The following is a 13,653-nucleotide window of genomic DNA, read 5'->3' as shown; positions in this document are numbered from 1 at the left end:
GATAAAGCTTAAGCAAGCTATCGCAACATATTTTTCTAACAGGACCATAAAGGTTATAGTGACCGAAATTAAATCACTTAGCGAATCCTTAAGAGTTTGTAAACAGTTGAAAAATCTTTAACTTTAGGCATGGTTTTAGGTTTAGCCTGAAAATTCTTTCCTACACATGCACATCTTTATCCACATACTTTAACATTCTGATCTAAGTACCATTCAAAGCACATATTTAGTTAGCATTCTATGTCCAACATTGAAAAATTCCTTCCCAGTGCCTTCAATTAACTCATCTCAGCCCATAATTAACCATCTTTCTTATAAGACTATTAAAAGAAACTACACAAAATTGATTAATCCTATTACTTACTGACAGGCAAGCAGTCTAGATTAAAACTTTTTATGTCATTAGTACCTCTAAAACACTTGGAAATGTTTTTATTAGGAGTAACTAAGGCACATTTTTGTTTCTGTCTTGAAGCAGGCTCGCCTAGAAGTCAGATCAGTGCCTCCTCCTTTTAAGTAACAGGACACTACAATCTTTTTAAAATACCTGGCAAATTATAAGTCACCACCTCAGAGAGAATTTTGTTGTTTTCAATAATCCTTTATGTAAGTTGAAGTTGACCTAGAACACAAACTCAGTAATTATATTTATGATATGTAACAAAGTATGGCATTGTTTATGTAAAACTTCATTTCATCACAGGCTTTAGTTAAAGGTGACCTTTTCTTTCCTGCCACTTCATGGTGCAAGCACAGCAGGTGGCAGCTGGGCAGGGCAGGAGATCACTACACATTTGGATCAGCCCTGATTCTGGAGTTGGGTCTGGTAGTCAATGAGGCAATGGCTGAGACACCTGGCTCCTTGTCAGCCTGGATGGCACATGGTCTTTGAGAGCAGAACATAAGCTTCCTGATTCTGGCTTTGTGAGGAGGAAAGAAGGGAGGGGGGCCCCTGGACCACCAGGAGCCTCTAGGAAGGGAGATGGAGACATTGCACCTACAAGGGCCAAGGTGCCATTGTCTCAGTGTGCACAAGCCTGCTGCCAGACCCAAGCCACTTTGGAGTGCTTGCACAGCTGGTTTACAGTTTTGCTGCTGCTCTAGTGGAGAAACTTGAAAGGAGATAAAAAGGGAGGGCAAATTTCCTTCCTGAAATTTTCATATACTAGTCAGATAAGCTATGTGGGTCCACGTGTCTGGGTCACATGTATCCACAGATATCATCCAGGGAGTGACCTGGAGGACTTCCTTTAAGTCCAAAGAGATAGCTTCTCTCTGGGAGAGTCTAAATCCCCTGTCAGAATAGCCCTTAATCTGTGATTACTTTTGGTGGGAGACAATATTGCTCATGTTATGAAAAGAGTGGAAATGACAAGACCAGAGGGCAACATTCCCCAGGGCTGAATAGCACCACTGGGGATTCCCCAATGGTCTGGACATAAGCCTGTCTGCAAGTTTAAGACACTGGCGACCTGCCATACCAGTTTTTAAGAGGTGGGTGCATTACTGGACTTTTGTGTTGGAGAGGATTAGATAGAAGATCTTTGCCAATATTCACCAGGCTATCGGAGTCCTGGCAGAGGACAGCTAGCCTTTAGTCAATACTGAAAAGTGGCCTTGACCAAGAGATGTCAGTTACCAGTTCATCGTGTCTGGGCCCTCACGATGTTTCTCTGATTATGTGGAACAGTTTGAGAAAAAATGGTTTCAGTCCTTCTATGAAGGTTTGATATAATTTAGCTGAGAAGCCTTCTCGTCCTGGACTTTTCTTTTTGAGGGACTTTTTGATTATCTTTTCAATGTTCATGGATGTGATAAGTTTGTTTAGGAGATTAATCTGCTCTGAGTTTTGTTTTGGTAGGTGGTATGTGCCTAGGAATTCATTCATTCTTCCAGTTTACTTAATTTTGTGGAGTAGATGTTTTGGAAATATGCCCTGATGATTCTTCCAATTTCACTAATGTCTGTTGGGATCTCTCCTTTTTTCATTGTTTATTTTGTTAATTTGAGACTTCTATTTTTTTTTTTTCTTGATTAATTTGGCCACAGGTTTGTCAATCTTGTTTAGTTTTTCAAAGAACCAGATCTTTGTTACATTGATTTTTAAAACTGTTTTCTTATTTTGCAATTCATTAATTTCTACTCTAATCTAGAGCTTTTTGGGTTCAAGTCTTCTTGTTTTCCCAGTACCTTTAGGTGGACAGTCAGATTATTGATTTGGGATCACTCTGTCTTTGTAATGAAGGCATTTAGTGCTATGAATTTTCCCCTTATGACTCCTCCATTGTTTCCCATACGTTTCGATAAGTTTTGTTTTCATTATCATTCAATTATACGAATTTTACAATTTCTTTTTTGGTTTCTTTCACAACACACTCATTCTCTAAAAGTGTGTTGTTTATTTTCTAGGAGCTGGTGCTTTAAAGCATTGTGGTCTGACATGATGCAGGAAGTTACTTCAATTTTCCTGACTTTATGAAGAATGCTTTATAGCCTAATATATGGTCAATTTTTGAGAAGGTTCCGTGGGCTGCTGAGAAGCATGTATATTATGCAGTGTTGTGGTGGAAAGTTCTCTAGATATGCTAGGTCTAATTTATCTATGATATTGTTGAGCTCTATTATTTCCCTGTTGATTTTCTGCCTGAATGATCTGTGTATTGATAAGAGTGGAGTATTGAAGTCTCTGACTATGATGGTGTTTGTGTTTATTTCCATTTTATCATCAAGTAGATTTTGTTTCATATACTGTGGTGCACTGTGTTTGGCACATATATATTTATGATAGTGGTGTGCTCATGTTGGATCATTCCCTTGATGAGTAAGAAGTGGCCGTGTTTGTTGATTTTGATTACTTTTGGTTTGAGGTCTCTTTTATCACATATTAATATAGAAACACCTGCTTGTTTATTATTTCTATTTGCTTGGAATATCATTTTCCAACCTTTCACCCTGAGGATGTGTCTATTTTTAGTGATGAGGTGGGTTTCTTAAAGACAGCAGATGGAAGGGTCCATTTTTTTGATTCATTCTGATAACCTGTGTCTTTTTTATGGGTGAGTTAAGACAATTAAATTTTAGCCTTTATTACTTAAAATAAGGTTTGAATTAATCCCTGCCATGATGATGTGTTTTACGGAGTTTAGTGCTTTCTTGTGTTTTGTGCTATGTTTTGAGACTGGTTCATTTTGGTAATTGTGCTCTTCTTGTTGGTTCCTGAGATTGGTTGTTTGACTGTTCTGTGTGGAGTATTCCCTCCCTCATGTATTCTCTGCAGATTTTACTTTGTATTCATATAATCATAGAGTTGACTGTTTTCATGGAAAGTTTTTCTTTCACCATCTATTATACTTTTGCCGAGTAAAGTAGCTTAGGTTGGAAGCCATAGATTTTTAGACTTTGGAGTGTTCCATTCCTGCTCCTTGTGGCTTTTAGGGTTTCCACTTAGAAATCTGAAGTAATTCTGATGGAATTGCCTTTATGTGTTGTGAATTGTTTCTCTCTTGCTGCTTTTAATACTCTCTTTTGTTTTCATTATTAAGCATTTAAACTTTGATGTGTCTTGGAGAGTTTCTTCTTTAGTCCTTCCTGTTTGGTGTTCTGTGGGCTTCTTTTACCATTTTATTTTATTTTATTTTATTTTATTTTATTTTATTTTATTTTATTATTTTATTTTATTTTATTTTGAGGTAGGGTTTCACTCTAGCTCAGGCTGACCTGGAAAATACTATGTAATCTCAGAGTGGCCTCGAACTCATGGTGATCCTCCTACTTCTGCCTCCCAAATGCTGGGATTAAAGGTATGCACCATCATGACCAGCTTCCTTCTTGTATCTTGATGGGCCTCCCTTTTAAGAGATTTGGAAGATTTTCTTCAATAATTTTTGTTGAAAATATTCTCTATGCCTCTGGCTTGGATGTCCTCTCCTGTTATACTCATGATCTGGGTTTTTTGTTTTGTTTTGTTTTGTTTTCATTTTAGGGTATCCCACAATTTCCTTGTATTCTGATCACTTGATTTTTTTTTTTTTTAACTTAGTCAAGTTTTTGGCCTCCCAGTCAATTTCTTCTGTAGTGTCTTCTGGGTCAGAGGTTTTGTCTACCACATGAGTAACTATATTGGTGAAGGATTCTGGAGAGGTTTTTATAATTTCTATTTGATTTTTTTTTCTGACGTCTTATTTTACATCATGTATGATTTCAATTTGAGTTTTGATTTTCTTGATACTTCCTGGAATTCATTCTTGCATTTGATCAAGTATTTATTAAGATTAATCAACTGGTTATTTAGATCTTCCATTGCTCCAATCTATTCCTTCTACTTATTCATATCTCTTTGTAGGGTTCTAACATTTTCTTCAATCAAGTTAAGTCTACTGTCAAAAACTAAATTCTGAAGGAGACAATTCTGTTCAATTTCAATGATATGATTGTTGGTTCTTTGATGGTTTGCTTTTTTGTTGTTGTTGTTGTTCAGGGTCTCATTGGCCTCCCCAAGCAAGGCACAGTGGGACCTACCATGTTCAGGGGACTGAAAGGAACAAGGGAACAGTGATCTGGCCTACTTACTCCATGCTGTGCCTTCCTGCACAGAGACTGGCTCAGGGAAATTGGCCCAGGGAACAGGGAGGCTCCAAGAAGGAGGGGTCTGGTCTATTTACTCCATAGAGCAGTGTCTGCCTGCACACTGTCTGAGCAGGGAACCCAGACCATGGAGGTGGGAAGACCCAGGAAACAGGGGTCTGGCCTACTCACTCCAGACTGCTAAATTGGCCTGACCGTGCCAGCAAGTCAGACTGGGGAAGTGGGAGGAGCCCAGAAACAGGGGTCTTGCGTAAGCACTCCTGCAATGGCCACCTGCACATACACATTAATTTTGTGATTTAACATTTTTATTTTTTTACATTTCTACATCTCCTTATTTTCATCATAGGATTAAACCCCAAAAGAGTCTTAGAATATTTATATTTTATGCAGGAATAAATGAATGCTTGAATATACAACAAATTGTTTATTTTCTACATTTTAAAAATTATTTTTTAATTTATTTTATTTATTTGAAAGAGAAAGAGAATGAGGAGAGAGAGAGAGAGAGAGAGAGAGAGAGAGAGAGAGAGAGAGAGAGAAAGAAAGAAAACGGGAGTATCAGGGCCTTCAACTGCTGCAAATAGATACATGCAACACCTTGTGCATCTGGCTTATGTGGATCCTGGGGAATTGAGCCTGGGTCCTCTGGCTTTGTAGGGAAGCACCTTAAATGCTAAGCCACCTCTCCAGCCCTCTTTTCTACTTTTATGTTATTATTATGATTAACAACATATTTGGTATGGCTACATCATGTGTTGATACCCTCTTTTCCTTATTCCCTGCCATTCTTCTGGGGACCCTCCTCAGTGGGGTTGCAGGTATTGCCCATAGGTTTGTGGTTTTTGCATTGTGGGATCAGCAGTCAGTTATCGTGGGAGCAGGAGGCAATGCCTCTGGGCATGACATCTCAACCTGTTGGTCTTTCCTCCCCTTCTTCTGCAAAATTCCCTGAGTGATGGTGGATGAATTTTAATTTTAATTTTAATTCTAATTAATTTTAATTCTACTTCAGTGATGAGCTCTTAGGAGCCTCTGGATCTCTGCTTCTGTAGGTGTTGAGTATTCTCAGTTTCTATCTCCAACACCCTGTTGCTGATTATCAGGTTCAGTATGGAACTTTTCTACTTTTTAGTATCTTATCCAATTTAATTAATTAAATAATTTTATTAATAAAGATGTTAAAAGAATTGGCTCAGCAGTTAAATACAGTTGCCTGTAATGCCTGCCATCCCAGGTTCAATTGACCAGGATCCATGTAAAGCCAACTGCCCAAAATGACACATATATCTGAAGTTGCATGTGTCTTCCAGCAGCAAGAGGCTCTGATGCACCCAAATTCTTTCTTTCTCTCTCTCTTACACACACACACACCCACACACACACACACACACACACACACGGAGAGAGAGAGAGGAAGAAAGAAAGAGAGAGAGAGAGAGAGAGAGAGGAATAGTGATATTCAAAGAACTAATTTTTTAAATCAAAAAGAAATTTAAAAGAATTAAAGTTTCTATTTTATAAAAAACTAGATTATGTCTGGTAATTTGTAATCCAGTATAAAAATGTTAAGCAGAATCGAATAGACTTAGGAAAAATTCACCAACATTATATATAATAAGCAGTTATATAATGAAGGGCTCATTGGCATAAAATTGGTCTTTGCTGTCATTTAAAAAACTTATAGAGACTATATACCCTATGGAAATTATTTCTTCATCAAAATAAGACCACTTTAAAGTAGAAAAAAAAAACCACCAAGTGTTATAACCCTTACATTTAAACGGTCAAAATTGAGTTATACTTTCTAAATAAGAAACTCGTGACAATTAGTAGCCTTGCTCACAGGATAAATATGGTTTTTATTAGATACAATAAATCAGTCTTTCTGTGGACCCTGATGTCTATATAACCAGAATAAATTGACATTTCCTAGAGATTGGTCCACTCACTTCTATAAAGATTATCAGCCCTCCTTCTGTACTATTGTATCAGTTATCTTCTCATTTCTGGGACAAAATAATTAATAAAATCAATCTAAGGGCAGGAGAGTTTATGTCTGCTTACAGTTCCTGGATACAGTCCATCATGAAAGAGAAACTATGGTGGCAGGAGCTGGTCACATTCAGTCCAACAGTGAGGAGGCATAGTGATGCATGCTGATGCTCAGCCAGGTATCTCCTTTTGAAAAAAAATATTTATTTTATTTTTATTTATTTATTTGAGAGAGGGGGAGAGAAAGGAAGAGAGAGAGAGGGATAGGGAGGAAGAGAGATAAAGCATGGGTGCACCAGGGCATCCAGCCGCTGCAAATAATTTCCAGACACATGTGCCACCTTGTGCATCTGGCTTATGTGGGTCTGGGGGAATTGAACCTGGGTCCTTTGCCTTAAAGTGCCTTAACTACTAAACACAGCTATGTCCTTTTTATACAGTCTAGGAGCCCAGCCTATGAAGTAGAGTTGTCTGTAGTTAAGGTGGGTCTTTCTGCTTCAATTAACCCAATCAAAATAATCTCTCATAGGTTTGCACAGGGACTAGCCTAAACTAGGTAATCCTTCACAGGTGATTCTAGGTCCTGTCAAGTTAACAATCAATATAAGTCATCACAACCCTCAAGTTATATTTCACAAGTATGTGTAACCTATAAGTATAACTTACCATTTGAGATAGCCAGTTTCATGTTCACATTACCTGGGCACAGTTCATGGCTATCCACAAATATCTTCACACCAGATGCATAGAATAATTAGACAACTTACTTAAGAACAAATAGTAGATCCAGGATTCAAACTAAGTATATCTAACTCCAAACCTAATGCTACTGTTATACCCACTGACAGGTCAGAAGTAACTCCAAGGGCATTGCAAGGCATTTGCTTTCTTTTAGAGCACAGAATATTTAAAAATGTGCTTAAGAACATTGTCCTTTATCAAAATATCCTTGGACAAAATCCATCTTGTACTAGGAGTTAATCCTCATGCAAACTGTGGTGGCTTGAATCAGATGCCCACATAAACTTGTGTGTTCTGGATGCCTTGCCCACAGTTAATAACAATTTGGGAGGTACAGCCTTGCTGTAGAAGGTATGTTTTGGGGGCAGACTATGGGGTAATATAGGCAGCTCCCCCTTGCTTACTCCCTTGCTGCTGTTTTTCCACCTTCTATGACAGAGGTTACTTTTAGCCTTTGCTCATATCATGCTTTCCCCTATCATCATGAAGCTTCCTCTTGAGACTGTAAGCCAAAGCAAAATCTTCCTTACATCATCTGTTTTTGGTCAGGTTCTTTATCCCAGAAATCAGAAGGTAACTGCAACACCAGCATTTAATAATTAAATAATACTGCTAAATACCACTACAATTAAATAATGCCACTAAGGTCAAAATGATTCTTTCTGATTTTATAATTCAATTTCATGTAGAGTTGTTTGAGGTAAAAAAAAAAATCAAAATATTTTAAAAATTGGATTTAGAGTTTGTGCATGTGACACATACTGGGGTGTGGTGGTTTGATTCAGGTGTCCACCATAAACTTAGGTATTCTGAATGCTAGTCTCTCCAGCTGATGGCAATTGGGAATTTACACTTTCTGGAGGCAGTGTATTGTTGGAGTAAGGCTTATGGGTATTATAACCAGTTTCCCCTTGCCAATTTTTGACACACTCTCCTGTTGCTGTGGTACAGCTGTTGTTGGCCAGGAGGCTAATGTCCACCCTCTGCTTATGCCATTATTTTCCCCTGCCATTGTGGAGCTTCCCCTTGAGTCTGTAAACCATAATAAATGCTGACTTTTCCCACAAAGCTGCTTTTGGTCAGGTGATTCCTGCCAGCAATATGAACCTGCAAGCCTGACTGCAACAGTAAGTGGTACCAAGGAGCAGGATTATTTCTAGACACCTGACTGTGTGGCTTTGGCCTTTTGGACTTGTCAAGAGGAATGTGGAAAGATTTGAAATCTTGGACTAAGAGATGCCTTACAGTGCTTGTAAGTGCAACTTGATGGACTATTCTGGTCAGAGATGAAAGTTCTGAATTCAGTAAGAACTATGGACTGTGAGGTTTGGATTGTGAGAGTGAGAAAGAGCTTTGCCTGGACTGGGCCTAAAACAGTTTGTGTGAGAGGCTTGTTGCTATGCCCACATCCTGAAAATTTGTGCAGGGTTGCATTGCGTAGAAACAGACTGGTGTGAGCAGAGGGTTATGGCACAGAAAGAAATCTAAAGATTTCTGTTCAGCTGCAATTGACAGATTACAACCACTGAGATTAGGCCAGATGACCTGCATTGGCACAAGAGATAGAATGTGATCTTTTGAAGGGGTCTGAATGCTGAAGAAGTGTCCTGTTCTTCCAAGTCTGTTTTATTACTCCCTGGATTAACAAAATGGCACCATACATGGTATTATGAAGTATAAGAAATGCAGGAAAGAAAGGGTCATTGAGTTTGCAATAAAGTTTTATGTTTTAAAAATGGCCATGGGCAGTGTGAAGGAGGTTTTCTGGATGCCTGCATGACCTGGTGGAGCTGGGAAGATGAACAGTGGATTGTAGTGGAGACCCAGTGGAGATGTCTGGACCATGAGCTGGCAGCTGGCTGCTAAGGAAAGCTGTTGGTCCCAAATGAAGTTTTCCAGGACTGTGAGTAGCCTAGCTGAAGGGTCAGAATTGGAATTCCCTAGGCTTGTTACTTGTTAGAATTAAGAGACTTAGATATTTTTAACCTCCTCTAGAATTTGAATACTCTTGTCAGAATACCAAGGCTTTGAAAGATTAACAGGAATCATAACAAATGCAGGTTGTTTGATGATCATTACAGTTTCAGAATCATGAGAAACACAATTGCACAGACTACAATTATCACAGGCAACATCAAACATTCCTTCAGACCTGTGATACCAAATAATATTTATATTTCCTAACATCAGGGCATAAGATGGTGTAAAACAGGCCATAACAGTTCCCTTTGGAAGACTATTTGAATTATTGCTGGCAGATGTAAACTTGATACCTCCCATAGCAACAGCAATTTTTCACATGTAAGTTTGCTGATGTCCATTGTCTGACCACCACAATCCTGAGGACAGTCCAGTAGACTTCACTGTAAGCAAGACGTATGTGACACCATATCATCAGGATTAGCAGTGTCCTCTTGTTTGATCTCGTGGCCTGCATACTGGACCAAACGGTCTGGCAAGCATCTGGCTCCATTTTCTTTCTGTGAAAAAATACAAACAGATCCTTGTCCCCATATTAATACAGGGTTGGGTCCTCCATTTGTTCGTCAATGGATCTTTCCACATTACTTTAGCATAATTAGTCTTGGTTTGTGTATGCCAAAAATGGTCAGCAGCAGAAAACCCTTTTGCACCCAAAAGTGAAACTTTTAAAATAAATAAAGTATGATTTAACCATTTTGTTACTGATCCCTGTGTCATTTCCCCCTTTTTAGTTTTTTGTAACCAGATTTTTAATGTTCCATTTGCTCGTTCAAGGATACCTTGCCCTTGGGGGTCATAAGGAATTCTAGTAGCATGCTCAATATTAAAAGAAGAACAAAAGTACTTAAATCCTGCACTTGTATATCCTGGACCATTATCTGTTTTCAGTTGTTTTGGTACTCCTAAAATATTAAAAGAATGAAGACAATGAGCAATAACATGTTTAGTAGCTTCTCCAATTTGAGCAGTAGCACAAATGAAACCAGAATAAGTGTCAATAGAAACATGTACAAATTTCCTTTTTCCAAACTAAGATTGCAAAGTTTTATTCAATTCTTTGTGAGTTACAGGTATCCCTTTTTCAGGATGTTGATTTCTAATTTCTTCAATAACATCTAGAGTGTGATTTAACATTTGTTTCACTAAACTGTCTTTTGTACCTGAATCCAAGGCATGCCTTATCAAAGACCATAAGGAAAAGGCAATTACCAGAACCTTATTAGGACCATGAGTTTGTAAAAAGACATTTAATTATTTCCCTACTTTATCCCAAGCATCTGAATCAAAATTTCCCTGCTCTATAAACCAAGGGCTCATTTCATTGACAAAATCAAAAAAATTGCTTAAAGAACTTGATGTAATCCCAATTTCTTGTGCTTTTAAAATATCCTTTACTACAGCAATTAGCTCCTTTTTACTCTTTGCTTGTCCCGTAACTGCACCAACTTACCTTATTCCAGAAGACTGAGCGGGCAACCACAGTCCTCTTTTCAATTTCACTTTTTTCCGCAGATCCAGAGTTGATGTTGGCGTTCCTCACTGAAGTCCCACGTATTTAGGTCCTTTGTTCCGGGCACCACGATGTGCCAGCCTGCAGCACAAAGGTTGAAACAGACCCTGAAGGAGGGAGTGGGAAGGAATCTGAGACAAGAACACAAGGAATGGAGCCAAGACAAGTTCTGATCAGGTTTATTCAGGCAGACACAAGCTTATATATGGAACATAGAACTTTCTCGACAATGCCTATGTGCCCAGGGCCCTGTGGTAACACCCCTCTATCAGGTGCCTATGCCTTATGTTAAATAATGCCTGCCATCATCTCACCTGGGCTGCCTTCTCATCTAGGCTGTAGGACAAGGCCTTTGTGTTAAGAAATTAAATACCACCTGTAGCTCCCGAAGTCAAAGAGCAGCTGTAGCTCCCCTGCAGCTCCTGACACCCAATAGATGTAGATTTGGGAATTGATGCCTCCTGAAGGCAGTGTATTGTTGGAGGCGGGCTTATGGGTATTATATTTCTTGCAAGATGCTACAGGCATACATGTGTTCTTTATTGTATTTTGTGATAAAAAGCAGAAACCACATGGTCCTTATTTTAATGTATTACCCTATATGATGGTCATGGTCATTGTCTGGGTTTCAAATCTGGAAACTGTACTGGATTTGTTACCACCCAGGAGATACACATTTGGGTGTGTTTTGCAAGGTTATTTCCAGAGAAGCGTAACAGAGGAGGGAAGATTCATCTTAAATAGGAGTATTATCACCCATAGACAAGTGTTCAGTTCTGAATAAAAAGGGAAAAGAGAAAGATAGCTGAGTATTAGTGTTCATCTCTCTGCTTCCTGACCGTGCACACATTGTAACCAGCTGCCTCAAGATCTGTCCAGCATGCCTTCCCACCAAGGTGAAATTTAACCCCTCAAACTGTGAACCAAACTAATCTCTTCTTTCCTTAAGTTGATTTTTTTTGTCAGTTTTCTGTCCCAGCAATGAGAGAAAAGTCTCTAATATGCCATCAAGACCTGGAAGATTCTCTATTAGTGCAAGCATGCTAAATTCTGTTCCCATAAGCTTTCATAATATTTTCATTTATATTCTGAATTATGAATAATCATTCTGCATTTTCAGATTTCATTAAGAGAGACATGGGGCAGTGGTTAGGGGGGGAAAAGCAGGGGAGATAACCTGTTGGTTTCAGAATAAAAAGATAAGAATAAAAAGATAAGTTAGTCATTCTTATTTGCCATTAGCAATCAAACAACCTCTTCATAAAGCTAAATGACATGACTTAATAACCCATTTTATCATTCAGATAAATAGAAATGCAACAGCATTGTGCTGACTCCCACTGTTTCTGCCATACTTGATAACTGCCAAAGAATCATTAGAACATCCACTGATAGTAGATAAAAGTCTACTCATTCAAGAAATGAAAGCCTAGTAAGTCAAAAATTTGGGAGAAAAAAGGCAAAATGGAAGAACGTGCACATTTGTTCGAAAGCATTACCTTTTGGGAGTAGGTATAAAGTACAATTTAGTGTAAATGTTGCAGATGTTATTGGTTTCCTATAAGTTTTCTACATAGGTTATTGTGTTGTATGCAAATAAAGGCAGTTTGACTTCTTCACTCCCACTTGCCATGCCTTTGATAACTTCTTTCTGTGCCTGCCTCCCTCCCTCTCTCCCTCCTCCCCTCACTCCCTCCTTTTCATTCTTTTTTTAGGCCTTTATTTCTACTTTGATTTTGAGGGACTAGTGCTAGATGCACTGACCTTGGGTGGCAATGATTTTCTTCAGGATTTGAAATACATCAGTCCATACTCTACTCCCGTGAGGGAGGGTGGTGGAAAGCTTCTTAAAGGTCTGCTGCCACTGATTTGCCTTTGGAAGTAGGTTGGCACTTCTCTTGCAGCTATTAAGTCTTTTTGTTTTGTTCTCTTGGCACTCTAATTTGAGGAAGGAAGTTTTTTGGGTTTTTTTTCTAGGCATGTCTACTTGGGCCTAAATGCCTCATGTGCTTGAATTTATGTTTGTTTCCCTAGATTTGGAAAGTATTCTGGTAATGATTTTGCTGTGTCTGTTACACATAAGGTTTGTATTTCAGACTTTGTGAATGCTGACTCCACCAGTTCCCTGTTTTTTTTTTTTTTTTTTTGTTTTGTTTTTTCTTTTTGTAGCCAGCTCTGCAGGTGGAAAGAGGAATTCAGTCAAGTAAACTCAATGTGCTACTCCTGCTGACAGGAGTTTCCCTACTGGACTCAACTTTGTTGTTATTGTTTTGCTTTTGTTTTTTGGGACAGGATTTCTCTCTAACCTAGGCTGACCTGGAATTTACTTTGTAGTCTCAGGGTGGCCTTGAGCTCATGGCAGTCCTCCTGCCTTTGCCTCCTGAGTGCTGGGATCAAAGGCATGGGCCACCATGCCCAGCTGGACTCAACTTTCTGTGGGCGTGTCCTAGCCAGAGACCCCTCCTTTCTTTTAGTTACAGACTTCTCTTTGGCATGCTGGGACCTGCGCTTTCCACATGGGGTTTTTATGTCCCAGGTTCTGAGAAGAAGACCAGCACCCCCATGCTTGTATTTTTTTTTGCTTCCTCCCTGGATCCTGACATGTTTTCACCAATGCCCACATTGTTGCCTGAGCATCCTTGCTTGTGTTGTTGAGCCTGTGCTAGGGTCAAGAGGCTTCTGTTGCTCCTATATGCATCTCACCTGGGCAGTGGGGTGTGTGTGGCCCTTCATATACTCTTCAGACTAGGCAAACTGTTATGCCCATGGAGAAGCTCAACTCGGGCTTCTGTGCCACAGTTGCCATGCGTTGCAGCTCCCATAGTGTAGCCAGCCCAAGC

This window comes from Jaculus jaculus, chromosome 1, assembly GCF_020740685.1.
Source record: "Jaculus jaculus isolate mJacJac1 chromosome 1, mJacJac1.mat.Y.cur, whole genome shotgun sequence".
Lineage (NCBI taxonomy): Eukaryota > Metazoa > Chordata > Mammalia > Rodentia > Dipodidae > Jaculus > Jaculus jaculus.
The sequence above is the reverse complement of the archived record's forward strand: the minus strand, read 5'-3'. Positions refer to the sequence as shown.